This window comes from Thunnus maccoyii, chromosome 19 (genome assembly GCF_910596095.1).
Source record: "Thunnus maccoyii chromosome 19, fThuMac1.1, whole genome shotgun sequence".
Classification (NCBI taxonomy): Eukaryota; Metazoa; Chordata; class Actinopteri; order Scombriformes; family Scombridae; genus Thunnus; species Thunnus maccoyii.
The window spans coordinates 21,539,992-21,555,661 of NC_056551.1; the positions used below are offsets into that span (position 1 = coordinate 21,539,992).

At 37.9% G+C, this 15,670-nt stretch overlaps 1 long non-coding RNA gene across 1 annotated transcript; it reads left to right on the forward strand.

Moving 5' to 3' along the window:
* The first annotated feature begins 5,787 nt into the window (after positions 1–5,787).
* Positions 5,788–9,640, forward strand: LOC121885927. The gene is made up of 3 exons (XR_006092635.1): positions 5,788–6,063; positions 6,869–7,008; positions 7,108–9,640. It is a non-coding gene; the product is annotated as an uncharacterized LOC121885927 (long non-coding RNA).
* Positions 9,641–15,670: the final 6,030 nt, after the last annotated feature.

Sequence of the window (15,670 nt, forward strand, 5' to 3'; positions counted from 1 at the left end):
GAAAATGCATACTGAAAGTCAATTTCACATTTAATATTCTCACCTTCTATGACACATCTCTGCCATAATTTATACAGGAGGTTGGGACAATCCAAACAGATTCACAAAATGTGCCTCTTCTGTCTTTCTCTTATTCCCTCATGCACACACACAGAAGTGATGGAGTCTGTTCCATCATGCAGATGAACAAATGAACATCTAACTCTGATAAAAGAGCATAAATGGGGGATAGGAATATGTAAATGTGCATGAACAGCTATCAAACGAACACTAATACAACATATTTTTAATTATTTATATTATGTTAAATTGTTGTAGCTTGTAATACTGTATGCCTAGAAAAGAAAACCACAGAATCCTGCACTCAGTTCATCACTTGGACTCTCTTTCTTTTCTAGGAATATACTATTAAAAGCTAACAGTTTTGTATTATACACATAAATAAACTATTTGTCAAGACAAGAGTTTTTGATTCTACACACCTGTCAGTAAAACCTTACAGTGTGCAGGAACTTTGAATAGTATATGTCTAGTAAGGTTTACATACAATGAATATTGAACTTATCCTTTTAGGAGCAAGTCTCTTTTAACCATCTCCACAGCAGCTTTTTATTTAGCATTATTTAGAATTATTTATGTTATAACCCTCCCTTTGGGTTTTCAATGATATCATGTTTGATATTGCTGAACTAAGACCATGAATGTTAATTGTATATTTTAAGTAGTGTTAATTACTTTTTCTGGCCACTTGCTGCCAAAAGTTTGGCAGAAAAACACAAAATCAACATATTATCCTCTTATAAAGTTGAATTTGTTAGCAAACAGTTGTTTATTTACACATCCAGCAGACACAGAGCAACATTAGCATTCATTTGAAGTCATGTTTCTGTCCACATGATGAATGCAAGTCAAATATTCACTCTTGTTTTAGCTCTGTTTTTGGTCTCAACCAACTCCCGAGAAAAACATCTGGCTCTTTAGCAGCTAAATGCACCGCTATGTTCACCAGCTAGTTACTGACTTTGCCTTCAGTTTGGTGCTGGGTAGCGGTGTATAGTGAGTTTATCAGAGCATTGTGGCTGCAAATAGAGTTGATGATAGCAGTGAGAATGAACCAAAATCAGTAAAATTATGATCCATAACACCAAAACAATCAGTTGAAGGATGCTAAAATGCTCCATAGAGCTGTTGAGAACTGCAGGCTTGGATGATAATTGTCACTATGAGCAACACTACAACACAGTTGTAATTTTAATATTGATTTGCAGTTTTAATGTAAAATAGACTTTGTAATTGCATTTTGATATTGGAAGATAGTGTGCAACCACCCCCCATCATGTCATTAAGAGGTCTGTTTGCCCCTTTGACCCTGAGAGCTGCATTGTCAGGGCCAGTAGCTCCTGAGAGGGTTTCTCAAAGCAAACTGGTTTGGGGCAAGGGGGCCCTTAGGTCCCTATGAACTGGCTCCAACAGAAAACAGTGACCTTGGCTGGAATAGGGAATGTGGGGTTTTCTCCTGGAGTCAGCCCTGGTATGGACTTTCTGGCCGCTCACCTAGTAGCTAGTTCAGACTCAGACAAAAGAAACAACATGGTGCTATGCCTCCAAATGGGCTTATAACCCGCAAGAACAGGTGAAGGATCAAGTCCGGTGCATTGTCAGTTGTGTGACAGGCAAAAGCAGGGGGGCTTGACGGGTTGACACCTTGGCTTCAGAAACTGACTATTGAGACGTGACTTTTCCTCTCTGATTGAATAAGCCGGAGCTAGTGCAGGATATTGAGTGATAACTCTGGATCTGGAACCAATCTTTCAGATAAGGCTGGACTCTCCTTTACTGCAATTGTCCATGCAGGTTGAGAGGTGCCTGGCAGGTGTAGAGATCAGAATTTCCCAGCAGAGCTACGCTGCCCTACATTGTTTCCACATTATCCTGCTGTATTATAGCATCAAGCCGACTCAACATTTATACAAGGCAAAAAAGATATGTAGAGGCATAGTGAAAATATGAAATCTCCACTGAAAAGATTCCCTGTATCTCTACAGCAGTGCAGCTGGCATGAAATATAAATTCAGCTTCTGTAGCAGGTCAAAATGTTTGTTCCTGTGTGCTCTGTCCTGCTTCCATGTCAGGCTATGTATATATCGAGTGAGGCTCCAGGGTAAAAGCTTTCAAGAGTTTTATCTACTTTTATGCATTCCTACATTTTTCAAAGAGAAATTACCAAAATACTGAAAGGAGCCAATCCATTAAGTTAAGCTTTCTCCTCAGAGGACATAGCTTATCGCATAATTTATAATGCACAGTCTGGCTCAGGTGAAAATGGGAACAAACATTCAATCTAGTTATTTATCAACTTTTTTTATGGGTGGAAAAAAAGCCCCACAGAAGCTTGGTAAGATGCTGCATTATTGATCCAAATGGTTTACCTGTGGCAGTTAAAGCAATCTATGAAAAACAAACAAACAAACAAACAAAAAAAAAAACCCAGAAAAACTGCTCCTCTGTGGTCTTCAGCCACATATTACTTTCAATAAAACATGGATATGCAAGTACTCCACTATAGACACGGAATCACTGGATGGTGGTTTGGGATAATGTCACCTCTCTCTGCACTGGCAACCCTTTTTGTTGGTTGCTAGGAGACAACACTGTAGTGCCTAAAGGTTTTCAGAGATAGCGTAATGTTCCAGAGCCCTACTTTTTTCAGCTAGAGTGTGAGGAACATGTTTGAAAAGATGGAGGAAATGTTGATGTAGCCAGAGGGAGCCTACCAGCATGTGAGAATACTAATCACAGGTGTAGGCTACTGAATCATGTGGGAAAAAAATAATAAAGGTTGGGCATTTTACAGTAGTGTAAACTGTACTATCATAATGCCATAGAAATTACTCAAGGGAACATAATGATTAAAAACCACATGCTCATATCTAGGAATTAAAAAATGCTTTCTTCTTTCTTTCAGTCACTGTTCAATAGTAAATTACTTGTATATCTCCACCAGTGGGGGGCAGTAAAGATCTATATCAGGTTGACACCCCATTATTGGCAACTTTACTGTTCTTTTCCATCTCGCCTTTCTGCCCATTATGTTTAAATTTTCTGTCTATCCGCTCCAAACTAATATCCCACAACAGGAGTGTGGAAACATACCAGACAGACTACTGGAGAAGACCCACTGCTATCACAGATTTGGACAAAAGGGGAATTTCCCAGGAGGCCTTTTTGTGTTCATGGAATCCTCTAAAAAATTCATATGTGCAAAACACATAGCTGAATCAAACAGTTCTGTAGGTATTAAAACAACAACTTCAGCACAGGCTACTTTTTCTGTCTTTCACACACTACACACTAATGTAGCATTTAAAGATTTATTTTAATTTTGAGCTTAATCCATCCCACTTTCATGCTAGTAGACGTGACCCATAATTAGATTTTGTACTTGGTTTCTTCATATATAGTTCTACCACATCATTGGTAAACAAAAAACTGAAATGAAATTGAAATTGAATTGAACTGGAATTGCAAGCTGCAATGTCTGTCTATTGGAATTGAGTTAATTGAAGTTACATTCTCAATGAGTGCTTTTTCAAACAATTCTTAATGTGATTCACTTTAACCTCTATCGAAGCTAGTTCATCACATTAAGTCTCTGAGATGCATATGAAATTCAAAGCTACTGCTATGAAACATTAACTGTATGCTAACTAGCCAGCAATCACAGCTGCATAGAAATGAGAATGATTCAAAGCAGCTTGCACAGGAGAGAAACATTTTTTTCTATGCTCATTTTTCACCACAACACATAGGCCTATAATCACAGAAATTGCTATGTTGTTCATGCTTATTTTGTCCTCTGTCGTGCTGTGAGGAGGCTTGGAGGAAAGATCCAGTGTGAACCACAAGAAGTACAATTTAATATCAGCTCTGTAAACTGATGAATGTGCCTGGAAGGAGGACACAGTGTGAACCAGCACTGTAAGCAGTGTGTGCACACGAGCGCTGTGTAGGGTAAGAAAGACCAATTGTCCTGGTACTGGGTATCTTTTTTGAATAAATGTGGGAACTACAGATGACAGGCTGTATTTCTGGTTTGCTAAAAAATACATCTTACCAGCAAGAGGTCACAGAGATTCAAAGGAGTCACAATTACGCACCACAATCATCACAAATTCCCAGATAGACCAAGCACTTTTGTTCTAATAGTCAATGGACAACAATGGAGATTCATAGAGGCATCAGCTATATCAGACTTACAACAACTAACCTCATGCCTGTCCTTAAAAACATTATAATCTTTTAATTTCAGCATCCTTGATTGTTCCATTATAACTTGAACCTATCAGATGTGGTATTTTCAGCGGTCAACCTTTATATTGGTTTAACTTTTCCTGGTCGCAGTTTGCAGCAGTTTACTATACTCACTGGTACTTACAGTCGGTGTCAAGAAATGATAAAAAAAAATGTAAGGCTGCCATTCTTACTTCTGAAAATGTTGCTAACACCCACTGCATTTTGAATCTGCTCTTTTCTTGACTCCCGGTTGTCATTTTGTTTGAAGAATAAGTCTTTCTCTTCTGTCTGTCGTCTATCTCAGTTGAGGAGAAAAAAACAGACAAGCCTGCAGCTACAATGAATGAGATAACTGACTTTGGCTCATTTTACCGAGACAAGTGCACAATTACAACTAATGTGTGTCTATTATACCTCCTAAAGTTCAGTTCTAAGTAATCCCAGCAACCTCAAGATGCAATTCATATCAATTTACTTGCATACTGTACTAGCATGCAGTCTACAGCCATGCTAGCAGCCATGTGAAGCTGTATTTAGGCACAGTGGTGCTTTGAGCTAAATTATAACGTCAGCATGCTCACATGTTCACAACGACAATGCTAAAAAATGGATATTTAGCAGATATAGTTACCATAGTCTTAGTTTCTTCTTCATTTTAGTTTAGCATGTTAGCATTCTAACATTTGCTAATTAAATAAAGCTGAGTTTTGCAGGTATTTGGTCATAAACCAAAGTATTGAACTTGATGAAATTTATGGTGATGGTGCTAGATAGAAAGTCAGGGGATCGCCACAGTATTGTAATTCATTCAACTGGATATTGAAATATTTCAATGGATAAGTGAAAACTTGTTGACCTGCAAGTGGTGGAACCAGAGGAAAATTCAAGAGATCACCAAAGTGACTAGGAACCATCTGGAGACCATGAATGATGTACTATATTCCATGGTAATCAATCCAATAGTTGTTGAGATATTTCAGTCTGGAAGAAAACTCGGAGGGAATACAAAATAATAAATACAACTCTGACACAAATCCCCACAGCGTTAAGGGATTGCTTGTGCTGCGGAACCTATAGCTAATCAACACCCTTGTCCGCCGCTCTATGCAGCTGTTTTTCTTCTTTCTTTCTTTTTTCTTTTTGTCTTGGTTAGCTTCTTGAGTTCTCACAGTTTTAAAGGTGCAGTGTGTAGAATTTCGTAGCATCTAGCAGAACGGACTTGGCAGAAATGGAATATAATATTCATAAGTATGTTTAATATGTATGTTTAATTAGTGTGTAATCCCATGAAAATAAGAATTGTGCTTTTTAGAATGAGCCCTTTATATATACATAGTAGATGGGTCCCCTTCCATGGAGCCTGCCATGTTGCTACGGTAGCAAAGAACGCACAAACCAAACACTGGCTCTATAGAGGGCCTTTTGCGTTTTTTCCGAGTTTTGCAGCCATCGTAGGCTCTCCTACACGCTTGGAATGGGGGAGCGAGGGGAGGTGTATTCATTTGGTTGCAATCTGCAACCTCACCACTAGATGCCACTAAATCCTACATGCTGGTCCCTTAACAGACCTTCTTATCCTGTTTCTTATACAACCCTTTCGGCTTTTCAAGTGGACACCATCTGACTGTGCACTGCCTGCCCAGCGTGAATTGGTGGAGAGCTGAAGTAAACAAGTGGCTAGTGAAGACAGCTGAACATCTACCAAACCAGCAAGACACACATACCGTATATTTTTTCTGAGAAGTTGGTGGACCAAACCAGATCCAAAGAGTGAGTGAATATTGGTCTTGCACTTGACAGGTAGTCTAGATTCCAGTGGGATGCCCATATTGCTGTGTTCCTGTTGGATGTGTAAGTAAAGAATGTGTTTGTTTATCTGGTCCGCAATAGGAATCGGATAAATTGGCATATCAAGGCTTTGTTATTAAGTTTGTGTTGGGGTCTACTTTCTTCCACTCTGGCAGTCAAAAATAGTTTATTACAGCTTCAAAATCGCAACTAAAAACATACACATATTGACCACTTCCCTTTCAATTTTGCCATAACACATCCAAATAACACCATGGTGAGTGTCAGAGCTGTCTCTACCATAACAAAAATAAGACAAATACAAATAGATCAAACAAACTCATAAACCAATACTTGTGCATGGCGCAAAATTATAGTTCTGTCTGGAAGGATTGATTTGTTTGTGTGTCCTTTTTTTATTTCAAAGTTAACAATCTGTCTTGAGATTGTTATTAGTGCCGTTGACATATACTATTAATGGCATCAGATTTGTTTTCAAGTATTATTCATGGTTTATATTTCCAAATGTTTGAACTGGTAATATAATTGAATGTGATGTGAAACAGCATGCTGCTTGTCTTGTTTATTTCAATTGTTTGGCTGTGGTTTTATTGAAACCGAGAACCTGACTAAAAATTTAATGATGAGATTTAGTGAAAATGATTTTGATAAAGATGACTGACATGTCTGTTTGACCTGTTTTATGATGTGACGGTAGAAAAATATCAGAGAATAGAACAAGCAGTTTTTCTTATCAGTATTTTTTCTGTTCTCTCTGTGAATACAGGTCTTTTTTTCTCTCAGTTGTTCAGCCCACTATGCTCCCTCTGATGTGATCTTCATCTTCTGGGACTAGAGGTTGAGCACTACCTTCTGCTGAGAAAGGCTTAGGGTTTCTTGGCATGCCTGGAGGCCCACGTACCTGAGGTGATTTGGGATTTGCTGCGAGAGACTTTGCTGTAGTGGCAGCTTATGGGAGGTGAAGAAGTTGCACTGAGCTAATGGCCCATTCATTTCTGTTGACAGGATGCTGGCGAGTCTGGACTTAGGCCACATGCTCAGGTTCTGTGCGGTTGTCCATGGCCACACTTCCAGGAAGCACAGTTTAATTCTCCATGGATCAAAGGCTTAAAACTTATTTGTTGGAAAAAGAGCAATTTATTTAGCGATGCACTGGCTCCCCTGGGGAAACTCAATTGAAAAAAGTGTAATGGAAGTCTGCACTCTGAATGAAAGGCGGAGCAGGTAAATTACAACAGCTGACAGGTATCAGGATTTTAATAAGGAATCCCTCCCTAAAGATTGTTGCCAATTCAAGGCACATAATTGAAATTTTATCAGTCAGATACAATCAAGACACAAGCATTCTGGGCATTTCAAGTATAATAGATTCTAGTCTGTATGATTTTTTTTTAGATAAGCAGCAGCTTGCTCAGCATCAGTGTGGATTGGACTGGAATTTGGAAGTAGATATGACAATGTAGGTTGATGGAGGTAGTAGACATTTGCTCAACACCACAAACTTATACTAACACTGATGCTATTTGTTGTAATTGACCTGCAGGACACAGAGAACAGCTTGTGCCAAAATGTGTCACAAGATGACAACAACCTGATCTTATTCTACACTCTTCTCTTTCACTCAGGCTATGTCAATTAATTTAGCCAAAATAGAGCTAAACCAACAAAGAAGACAGCCAAAGAGTGACAAAAGACATTCTCTCTACTATTGAAAACGTAGATTCATTAATTATGACTTTGGGTGAAAATCTAAAAAATGGTGAAATACAAATATGAAATAAAAATATGCACCAAGCATAAGAGTGATTTCCTTCAGTGTTTTAGCATAGAATGTTCAACTTACGATGATCCTTGCGACTGTGTCAATTTGATTCTCCAAAGTTTGGTCTTGCATTGGAAATAGACGCCTCAGGAGGGTTGTGCGTAGGAGACGAGACATCAGTCTGTTGGCAGCAGCCAGATGAACCGTACAGCGTGGATCTGAACAAAACTGCAGCTGAATTATTAATGTACATTTGTAAGCTTGGATAGACAGTGTGCCTTCCTCTGATCATACCATATGCATGTCAGTTCAGATGTCTTTAACATGCACTTTTCATAGCTAGTTCATGAGAGTTTCCTTAATGAACAGTTTGATCTTGTGTACATGTAATCATTTGATATTTATATTGTCATGATGTGTGTACAAGGGGTACAGTGTTCAGGTCTTCATGGCAGAGTGCTTATGAAGGTGGTCAGGTGGAGGCCGAGTTGTCGGACCCAGACACACTTTACCAGGCTGCATCTGTCATGGTTGTGTCAGAGCACTCAGTACACAGCAGGCAAAAGGGAAATAAGGGCATGAAGCCATTTTACAACACAATGCCTTGCTGTTTATAGCACTCAGAGTCTATTCAACTGGAATGTCACTCTGTATTTTGACAAAGATATTGAGGTCCAAAGACTCTGAGCATTTATTATAACCTTCGCCCCCTCCAAAGCCAGCAGCCACTGAACTGAGATGGAGAACAATAAATTAAATCAAAGGCTACGGAACCCAGAAGTTAGCCAAGTGAACCCATCACACATGTCAGCTGGAAAAATATTATAGTTGGTCGCATTCACTTCAACTTAATATTCTTGTGTCAGCTATGTCACTGGCTGCTGCAAATACAGAAACAAACTGTAGCTATGAAACAGATTAATTAGCTATAGAGCAGACTAAATAACACCACATTATTAAAATTAGAGGACAATGGTCATTAATACTGTCCATCAATGCATCAAATTTGAGATTGCTCTTTTTCTTTGTATCCTTTAAAAAACAATAACTTTACAGACAAAAATTTTCCAAATGAAAACATCAACATGGTCAGCAATTAATTGATACTACTAACACGTTTTGTCTGTGAGGCCAAAACATGATCCTCTGTGCCACAGGGCTTCATCGTCTATGAGGCACATCATTGCACCCTGTTAACATGTTCCTTCATAACACTGAACATGGGTGTTATAGTTTATGTAAGTGAATCCCACTTATACCATCCTACTGCCTTAAAGTCCCCCTTCGCTAAAAAATGTGTTTTTCTTCTTGTTACTTCAGTTGGATGCACATCGATTGCTTACACACTATAACTGGACCTATTAACTAAAAATCCCAAACCATGACGCCATCTACCAAAAAACAGACCCATTTCCCCAAAACTATCAACACTATTCCCCTGTTTTCACTCATGTGCTCATTTAGAAAGCACTGGTATTCGATATCATTAACTCAAGTCATCACAGCCGCAACCCAATTAACACACAATTCTCAGAGTGGAAACATTAAGAGTCAAAATTGTTCACACACCAATCAGAACCTCGGGATAGATAGATAACAGGGTCATGGGTCAGCTCACTTGTTTTGGAACAATGGATCCACAAAGACCTGAGGCAGAATAAATGTGATTTCTTTCTTTATGTTCAAATTGGTTTTTTTTCATTGGTTTATATTGGTAAATACATAAAAATTATTTTACTGTATTCTTAATCAGTTGCATGTTTTCACAGTACATTTACTTTTTCACTCAATTTCAGTTTATTTTACTACAATACATTAAGAAATTAAAATTTTTGAAAATGTATACATGTGTTGTGTCTTTATATTGTGTCCATTATGTAAAGAGGTTGTTCTTGGGGGAAAACCATAAGTGCCATTATTCATTACAGTAACAGGTTTTTACAGTAGTGTTTTGAATTGATCACATCCGTGTGTAATGGCTATTTTCGTAGTTTTTGTGTATTTGATGGCTTTTGTATGATGTCTGAAGGCAAAGTCTGGTTTAGATGTGAGACTACATGGTTTTGAGTGGAGAGTTTGCTTTTGACAAGTTTGTGAAGTTTGTGAAGATGAGTGCGCCATTATGCACTTGTGTTTAGAGTTTTAGGAAATGGAGCATAATTTCAAGAAAGTGTCTGAGCAATCAAGAAAAAACTGTAATATTTCCCTCTTCCCTCATTTGGAACCAATGGGCTCGGGGCTGAGTGCCACAGACAAGCTGAGAGTCATAAAATATTAAGTGATCAACAAACACATTTTTGATTTTTATCTTTTAATTGGATTTGTTGATAATAACAGCCTCACCCTGATAGTTAGTTGTATTTTTATTTCTGTGTCATGCCAGACATCGGGCCTACCCTACATGGGATTACAAGACACTGCTATTTTACAAAACATGCATCTTCTGGTAATCCATACACAAAAACATATAAATAAGCAAACTAACATGTTTAAATGAAAATAAAATATGAATAACCTCTCATGTGATTTCTCATTTTGAACATATAATGTTTTTGAATTTTGTTTTACGTGATTATAGATACTTTCATACTTATTCATACTCTGTCGTACACCCCACTAGCCACACATACCCTCCAACAAACACACAACACTCTATCCCCAGTGATTCACTTGTTTTTTTGTCTATTTATTCTTTGTTTTATAAAATTCATCCTGTGATGTTTTATTCTGGGTCCAAAGATGCACTGTTAAAATCTTAAGCCGTGTTATGTTTTTATTCCCCTTTCGCTGGATTCACATGAAACTTTAATGATCTCCGTATAGAAAATGGGTCATTGCAGCAACTGTGAATGTGATATAAGACAATCAGAGAGTACTAGCACAAGAAGTAACAGCACTTGAACATTTTGAAAATTATATACATAATAAATAATGTATATTGCATATTATGTGCACATTATATAACTTATACAGTGTATTTATGAATGAATTATTTGACAGATGTGCAAAATGAAGTAGATGCAAGCACACATTTCTACATTATGATGATTTTTAAAATGTGTTGTATATCTGTAGCATTTTACATACAGTATTTTAAAATGCTTAAATCTGATTCTGAGACATCTGCAGCTTTTCTCTTGTCGGTTTCCTTGTTCATGGTTTTGCAAAGCATTTATCAACAACAATGGTGCAAAGCTAAAGAACAGTGTGTAATGATTTTCTACCAATTCTACAATTCCTAATTTTCACAGACTCACTCACACACTGAAATGTTCTCCACCTGTGCCACTCTCAGATCCACATCTATTGTTAGTCCTCCTACATTTTCTGCTATTCTCTCTGTCTAACCCCCTGTTTTGCTGTGTTACTTCTCCTTTTTTTTTATTCTGCTCATCTCTTTCCCTCCGGGTACTCAGGTCTGGAGGCCCATGGGTTCTTCAAATGGACTCAGCTCAGCCCAGGGGAAATGACAAAAAGGAGTCTCTACTCTGGGAATAAAAGAATAATGACATGGTGGATGGGTTGTGCCCTGTGGCCCTATTGTGATGTCCAAATCTATACTGGACCACAAAAATGAAGTGAGAACTGCCTGGGTGGATTTCCATATTTTTTACTCACATTCAATTCACGTGCACGTAGAACAGCATGAGATGACAAATTGAATGTGACATGCTTTGAATACAATGAATATATTGGTACACTGATAATGTTGATGATGAAAACATAGAGGCATAATCTTTAAAAAGCAAAAATGGGGAGTCTAGTTGCATTTTTCATCCCCCCACACAAAATATGTAGAACCTGTTTGTACTGGAATGTCAGGAAAAAAAAGGCAGAGGTAAAAAACAATAAATAAAATAAAGCAGAAGAATCACCTCATGTGTTGATATTTTGGGTTAAATTATTTACAGTTTATAGGCTGGCAGATCTGGTGGCATGTTTTGGCATGAGGCCTTTAACAGAGTATGTATGACAGCATTGAACTCTGTTTTTAAAGGACACATCATTACAACAGAAAGCTATTGCACCTTGTGCACTTGCAAGGAGAGCCTCCAATTATACAAAAAAAGAGGGGGAAAAGAAAAAAATGAAAGAATGAATTGAAGAAAGAATGAATAAATAAATATGTATAAATAAATTAAACAAATATGTATAAAAAAGAAAAGGAGAAAAGATATAAAGAGAAATTTAAAAAAGAATTAAATAGCAAGCTCAAAGTTGTCATACTGTACAAGCGCATCAGCAGATTTGTCAGCCTATAAATAAATTAACCCAAAAGATCGATGATTCTTTTGCTGTTTTTTGACCTCTGGAGTGTCATCATTTTTCTGACTTTGTTTTGGAAAAAACAAACACTGCTGTTTCCTGTTTTTAAAGCAGAGCACCCAACTGAATTCTGTGCAGGAGAAGTTCACCTGTCTCCTCTTTTGAATATGTCAAGCCTGTCAGTGTGCTTTTCCTTTGAAAATGACAGGATATTAAAGGACACGTAGCATGCTTTTTATGATTTTCTGTTATTTTTATACTGTCATGATACCGGATGTCCATGTTAAACCTGGTCAAATGTCCAAAACTTGAAATGAGCCTATGTAAAAATGCTCCCTGCAAGTCAAAAGCCAGGGCTTCATCCTGCCCTGAACGCTTCTTTGCAAAGTTACCTCTACTTCCACCTCGTGATGACATCAGATTGTTTGTGCATGCCCACAAATGGCCATTTGTTCAGTAGTCTTTGTTGCTAAGTTTGTTCCATAGGTTGTTCACATTGTCCATTCGCATATGTGGATTGGAATCAGGCTTGAACATGTTCGGATGTAGGGATGAGCCGCAGGAAGTCTGCCAAGGGGCAGCTTCTCGAAACAAACCAATCAGAACAGAGTGGGCTCATCGGGAGAGGGGCCTTAAAGAGACAGGGGCTAAAATGACCTGTTTCAGACAGAGGCTGAACTAAGGGGCTGCATAAAGGTACAGTATAAGATAAATAAGGAGTGTTTTTAACTGTAAATCATGCAAAGATATTCCGGTAACAAAAAATATAGACCTGGAAAAGTGCATGATATGTCCACTTTTACATTTTTTTTGTTGTTGTTTACAAAAGGTACAGTAAATACTGTGGCAGGTATGCCTGGGCCATGAGCTTTGTGATACCTGTTCAGTTCAGCTTCCATGAATCTTGGAATGAAATGTCTAGTACTAATGCACAAAGGATGTAAGATAAATGACCAAACATCAAAATTGCAATTTTTCTAAAATTTCCTGTATCTCTGTCAGAGCAGTATGCCTTTTAACAGTTAAATATATCTCAAATACAGCTTCTAATTACATTTTCTAGGGAAGTACTATGCATCTTCTAGGAAGGAAGTTGATAACATCTCATCTCCTCTTTCTGTGTCCAGGCAGCTTTATTTGGTTTCCAGATCCCAGAGCTCCAGTAAGTGCTTCCACAGTGACACATATGGCCCAGTCTGTGCACTGGGCCTTATGTGTCCTGTCATTTCTATAGGATCTTCAGCTGCTGCTGTTGTACAGTAGTAATGGAAACATACTGGTATACCTACTCCAGTCAGTCCCTGCTGGCTGCAGGCCTCATTAAAGCTGTAGAGGGCTCAATGGCCTGTCACACCACATCTCTCTGCCCATTTATCTGGGGATGACCACTGTTGCATGGTTGTGTGTGCATGCTAGTGTGTCAGTGTGTGAGATACCCAGGATGTGTGCTACGGGATTAGTAGGTTACTGTGTCATTGTCTGTATCTATTTACAGCTTTTATTTCAACACATCTTATATTAGATACTATGAGGACTTTGGCCTGTTAATTCGCATGTATCTTCACGTTGAACACTTTTGTGTTTCATTGATGATGTATGAATATTTTAGCAGAGGGGAAAAGCTTAATGGAAAGATAGCCAAAAAAAATTGTTCCTGTTACAATAAGGATAAATTATCATTTATTCCAGTCCAGTGTGTGCCTACACAAAGGCAGTCCAAGCTAACAATAGCTGGTAATTCATGCTGTGGATAAATTGTTGGCTTTTTTATTTTTGCATATTTCCTTCGCAGGCTGTCTGAAAGCCCTTGCACTTCTGGCATTTTTCATCTTATTAGAATTCCCTGCAGGCATAGTCCAAGGACGCTCCTGCTTTACCTGGATCATTTCAACTGTCAGGCCACATTTCTCCAGGAAACACTGTAAACAACACGTGAGGAGAGTGATGGAGAGAACTGCTTCCATGACACACAGGAGAAGAATGAAAGATGTACCTTTATGTTGCATCGCATTGAATTAGTAAAATCAAAATGGACTAATGACACATGCAGATCAGATATACTGTTACACGTTTTACGCGAATAGATTGTTTGATTGTATCCGTCACACAGACAGATCTCTCAAACTCCACTAATAAGATTTCAAAACCATATTGATTAATCTGGACTAGCCCTAACGCTTTTAGCATCCTACCTCAGTGGAAAGATCTTCCTTTTAAAGTTGGAACTCTCCATTTTTTTCCGATGAATCCTGTAATCCTCTTTCCTGACTCCACTTTGACCTCCAATTTACCCTGATTCTTTTTCTAAACCACACACACATATGCACAATGATGTGACCTTTGAAAACTGCTTTTAAAGACTGCGGACTGTCTGCACTTTCCTACCAGAGATAAGGCAGGGCACCTTTGTCGGTCAAAACACATTATCTTGTAAAGAGATTTAAATCTCTTGCTTCTGAACTGAGAGTCAGGCCAGCTCGGGCCATACATACTGTAATACATGTTTGATTTTTACAAGAATCTTAACAAACCTGAAAGTGATCATGTTGTTTGAGGTGGATTTACCATTTAGTAGCTTGAGTAGCTTTGGAACTTATGCACATACTGAAGCTGCCATGGGCTCCCACAACTTTCTGATGTCAGTCGAGATTGTTGATAGTGAAGACAAGGGAGTCTAAGGAAGTTGGAGACTCAGTTATCTGCTCCTTTTCAATAACAGACATCCTGCAAAGCCATTTCTATTGCAAACCTTTATCACAGTGAGTGAAAGACGGTAAACACAGTGATTGCATGTAGTATAGTATTTGCAGTAGTCTCCTATTCAGTAGTGGGACAAGGCGAACCTTCCTACTGTCACTCCCTATCAAACATCACAATGAAAGAACGCAAACACAGTTACTGTTGGGAATATGATACAGCTTGATCATATACAGCACATCCATCATTTCTCTCCTGTGCATTTCTATTATGTACTATATACATTAATATGAAATATAAAAAAAAACATTAAAAAACAGACATTAAATAAAGATGTTATTTATCACCATCTGAAGAATATGATTGGCAACCAAAAAGCATACGAGATATGAAAGTCTAGGACTGAAAACTTTTGACTACACAAAGCATAAATTATAAGATACGGAGAGAGATATTGATCCTGAGAATCATTTTTACCACAACATGCATAATCTTCAGTGAATACTACACTGAAGAACAGTTTATTAAAAATGTGAAAATAGATGGAGTGACATCAATAAGACATTTCAATAGCAGGAGCCTTAATACAAACTTTTCAAAGATCCAACATTGTTTAAGACAACATGACAAGAAATTTACTGTAAAAGCGATCTCTGAGACTTGTTTCAACGAAGATCAAGCTGCTATGGTCAAAAATGAGGGATATGAGAGGATTTTTATTAATAGGATTTTAAAAAAAAGGGTGGAGGAATTGCTTTATACATTGATAAAATTATAAAATTAAATTTGTGAGTAGTATGTCACTTGCTATAGACAATGTATCATTGTAGAAATTGAGATTGA